We start from the raw sequence: 5,429 nt of genomic DNA, 5'->3' as shown, positions 1-5,429 counted from the left end.
TTTTGACAAAATTTTCTATAGAAATACATGTTTGACAAAATTTTCTATAGAAATAAAATTTTGACAAAATTTTCTATAGAAATAAATTTTTGACAACATTTTTTTAGAAATGGGAGCCACCGTGATGCAATGGTTAGCATGCTCGCCGTGCAAATACAAGGTCGTGGGTTCGATTCCTGCTTCGACCGAACACCAAAAAGTTTTTCAGCGGTGGATTATCCCACCTCAGTAATGCTGGTGACATATCTGAGGGTTTCAAAGCTTCTGTAAGTGGTTTAACTGCAATGTGGAACGCCGCTCGGACTCAGCTATAAAAAGGAGGTCCCTTGTCATTGAGCTTAACATCGAATCGGGCAGCACTCAGTGATAAGAGAGAAGTTCACCAATGTGGTATCACAATGAACTGAATAGTCTAAGTGAGCCTGATACATCGGGCTGCCACCTAACCTAACCTCTATAGAAATAAAATTTTGATAATTTTTTTTATAGAAATACATTTTTGACAACATTTTCTATGGAAATAAAATTTTGAAAAATTTTTTATAGAAATAAAATTTTGACAAAATTTTCTATAGGACTAAAATTTTGACAAAATTTTCTATAGAAATAAAATTTTGACAAAATGTTCTATAGAAATTAAATTTTGACAAAATTTTATATAGAAATTAAATTTTGACAAAATTTTATATAGTAATAAAATTTTGATAAAATTTTTTATAGAAAAAAAAATTTTTGACAAAATTTTCCATAGAAAAAAAATTTTGACAAAATTTTTTAAAGAAATGAAATTTTGAAAAAAATTCTATAGCATTAAATTTTGATAATTTTTAAGAAATAAAATTTTGACAAAATTTTTTATAGAAATAAAATTTTGACAAAATTTTCTATAGAAATAAAATTTTGACAAAATTTTCTATAGAAATTAAATTTTGACAAAATTTTCCATAAAAACAAAATTTTGACAAAATTTTGTATAGTAATAAAATGTTGACAAAATTTTCTATAGAAATAAAATTTTGACAAAATTTTCTATAGAAATAAAATTTTGACAAAATTTTCTATAGAAATAAAATTTTGACAAAATTTTCTATAGAAATAAAATTTTGACAAAATTTTCTATAGAAATAAAATTTCGACAAAATTTTCTACAAAAATAAATTTTTGACAACATTTTCTATAGAAATAAAATTTTGACAACATTTTCTATAGAAATAAAATGTTGACAAAATTTGGAATAGTAATAAAATTTTGACACAATTTTCTATAGAAATAAAATTTTGGTAGATTATTTTTGGGGATCGGCTATATATTACTATAGACCGATATGGACCAATTTTGGCATGGTTGTTAGCGACCATATACTAGCGCAATATACCAAATTTCACCACGTACCAAATTTCAACCGAATCGGTTGAATTTTGCTCCTCCAAGAACTCTGGAATTCAAATCTGGGTATCGGTTTATATGGGTGCTACATATAATTCTGGACCGATGTGGACCAATTTTTGCATAGTTGTTAAAGACCATATACTTACACCATTTACCAAATTTCAGTCGGATCAGATGAAATTTGCTTCTCTTAGGGGCTCCGCAAAACAAATCTGGGGATCAATTATATGGGGGCTATACATAATTGTGGACCAATGTGGACCAATTTTTGCATGGTTTTTAGAGAGCATATAATAACACCGTGTACCAAATTCTAACCGGTTCGTATGAATTTTGCTCCTCCAAGAGGTTCCACAAGCCAAATCTGAGCGTCGGTTTATATGGGGGCTATACGTAAAATAGGTGTGAACCAATTTTTGCATGGCTTATAGAGACTATATACTAACACCATGTACCAAAATTCAGCCGGATCGGATGAAATTCGCTGCTCTTAGAGACTCCGCAAACCAAATCTGGAGATCGGTTATAATGTGGGCTATATAGAATTATGAACCGATGTGGACCAATTTTTGCATGGTGTTTAGAGAGCATATACTAACACCATGTACCAAATTCCAACCGGATCGGATGAATTTTGCTTCTCTTAGAGGCTCCGCAAAACAAATCTGAGCGTCGGTTTATATGGGGGCTATACGTAAAAGTGGTCCGATATGGCCCATTTGCAATGCCATTCGACCTACATTAATAACAACTACTTGTGCCAAGTTTCAAGTCCATAGCTTATTTCGTTCCGAAGTTTTCGTGATTTCAACAGACGGACGGACATGGCTAGATCGACTCGAAATTTCACCATGATCCAGAATATATATACTTTATGGTTTCTTAGAGCAATATTTCGATGTGTTACAAACTGAATGACAAAGTTAATATACCCCCCATCCTATGGTGGAGGGTATAAAAAAAACAATATTTGTATTGTCATCATTGCCTTCACAAGAATGAGAACAATGGTAGTGAAGGGTATGGGAAATGGAGACACGTAAAAATGGGTTCACAAAAAAAAAAAAAAAATACAAAACGGACAAGAAAACTTTAAACAAAGGATGTCATGAAGCAAACCAATATAAAATACACAACGGAAAACTTTCAGTCACGTTTGTTTGTTTACATTTATCTATACGTTTGTATGAATGTATGTCCGTTTCTTGGTGGCTAACAACACAAATATACATATTTTATTCACACAAATATACAGATGAGAAAAAATTGTATATATATTTTTCCCTCAAATCAAACAAACTCTCACTTTCTTTTTGATGTTTACGAGAGCCCGCACATTCACATACTACATAAATACACAGACGTACCAATCTACAACTGTTTCGATTTTGTTGTACAAGGAGACCTCGTTTAATATTTTGTTTTCTTTATAAAATATGTCAAGGTGGTGATGTGAAAATAAAATGATATTTTACACTTAAAAAAAAAAAAAAATATTACACTAAACAAATAAAAAGATCTATAGTCATAAGAAGAGCTTAAATCCAATTAGTGGGAATTAGAGCATTTCAGTGTTTGTATACCTAAGAAGACTTTATCCAAGACATTAATATATTTTATTAGATGATGGACATAAATTGTCATATTTGCCCGTGTTGGGTGTTAAATGTAGCTGATACTTAACATTTGAGAGAGAAGTATTTTTTGTTGAAGTCTACACTCAAAAAAAGATAACTTGAATCCATAGGTTTTGACCCTCCCGTAAGGAGTTTGGTATGGATTCCGAGCCTCAAATGAGGCGATATAACATCCTATAGTCTTAGAGTAACATTACCGATAATCAAAGGCTGACTACGTGTATCATTACAGTGTATGTTATTTAAAATTAATATTTTACCTGTGAAGAACAAAAGTCATTACTTTGACATTACCAGTAATCCAAATCGTACTACACTTAGCATTACCAAAGTTTTTAAATAATGGGTTAACACTCATAATAAAAATTCGGTTATCATACTCAACAAATATTTACTTGGTATTAAACAATACGCAACCTAAATTTTAGGATACGAAATTTACACAATACTAATGACACATTTCTTTAAAATAATGAAATTTTAATTGATGGAAATTTTACAATCTTTGCTGCAATTTTTATACCTTTCACCACTGCTGTGGTACAGGGTGTAATAAGTTTGTGCATTTGTATCCCAGCAAAAAAAGCGTGGCCACAAAAGTAGTGAACATGTTCTTATTGGATTCGGAAGTGGGGCCAAATTGACGCAGAAGTGATGAATTTAACATGGGCTTGTCATAGGACGGGTGTCCATCATTTCAACAGCCGCTGTACAGAATTTGCATTACTTCTTAAGGTGTGAAGTGAGTTCAGTGTTTTGGATGTGAATTAAGAATTTTTGTGATATTTTGACACATAAAATTTTTTTTTAAATTTGTTATGATTTTTAGTTCATTATAGCGCTTGTCTGGAACGTTTGTCATCAAACATTTTCAAAAATTCGCAATTTATCTAGAAAGTATTTAAATTTTTTTTCGGCTAAATTTAAATAATTTGTACCATTTTATCAAATCTTAATATGTTTTTATCCTATTCAAAACAAATAAATATAAATGTCCCATTAAAAATATGAAAAAAGCGGGTTATAAAAAAATTGACTAAAATGAACTTCCTCTGCAGTTAAAATAAAGAACATCTTTGGGAGAGCATTTTTGGAAGTTCTTTAAAAGATAACTTCAAAATTTGTTTGCTGGGTATGTAACACCAAGAAGGAAAAGTCTGAGACCCATCGTTTAGTATACCGATCGTCTTAGAATTAAATTCTGAGACGATTTAGCCATGTCCGTCCGTCTGTCTATCTGTCTATTGATGTATTTTTGTGTGCAAAGTCCAGCTCACAGTTTAAGTCCGATCGTCTTCAAATTTGGTACAGTGTCCTTTTTCGGCTCAAAGACGATCCCTATTGATTTTGGTTCAGGTTTAGATATAGCTGTCATATATATTTATAACCGATCTGGTCATAAATGATGTATTTATCAACCGATTTTCTTCGAATATTTTGTGAGTTTCGTAAATTTTGCAAAATATCAGTCAAATCGGTTCAGATTCAGATATAGCTCTCATATATAGCTTTCGCCCGATTTACACTCCTATGGCGTCAGAGGTCAATTTTTTGTTCCGATTTACGTGAAATTTGCACAGGGAGTAGAATTAACATTATAAATATCCACACCGAATTTGGTTGAAATCGGTTCAGATTTAGATATAGCTTCCATATATATAGCTTTCGTTCGATTTACACACCTATGGTCCTAGAAGCCAAACGTTTTTCAACCGATATGGTCCAATTTTTGTATGATTGGAGATCGGCTATATAACTATAGACCGATATGGACCAATTTTGGTATGGTTGTTAGCGACGATATACTAACACCACGTTCCAAATTTGACCCGGATCGGATGAATTTTGCTCCTCCAACAGGCTCCGGAGGTCAAATCTGGCTATATATAATTTTGGACCGATATGGACCAATTCTGGCACGGTTAGTAGAATTCATATACTAACACCATGTTTCAAATTTCAACCGGATCGGATGAAATATGCTTCTCTTAGAGGCTCCGCAAGCCAAATCTGGGGATCGGTTTATATGGGGGCTATATATAATTGTAAACCAATGTGGACCAATGTTTGCATGGATGTTAGAGACTAACACCACGTTGCACATTTGAAGCGGATCGGATGAATTTTGCTCCTCCAAGAGGCTCCGGAGGTCAAATCTGGAGAACGGTTTATTTAGGGAGCTTTATATATTTATGGACCGATATGGACCAATTTTGGGACGGTTGTTAGAGACCATATACTAATACCATGTTGCAAATTTCAACCGGATTGGATGAAACTTGCTTCTCTTAGAGACTCCGCAAGCAAAATCTGGGGATCGGTTTATATGGGGACTATATATAATTATGAACCGATGTAGACCAATTTTTGCATGGTTTTTAGAGACCATATACCAACACCATG

This window comes from Haematobia irritans, chromosome 1, assembly GCF_050003625.1.
Source record: "Haematobia irritans isolate KBUSLIRL chromosome 1, ASM5000362v1, whole genome shotgun sequence".
Taxonomy (NCBI): domain Eukaryota; kingdom Metazoa; phylum Arthropoda; class Insecta; order Diptera; family Muscidae; genus Haematobia; species Haematobia irritans.
Note: the sequence above shows the minus strand (reverse complement) of the source record.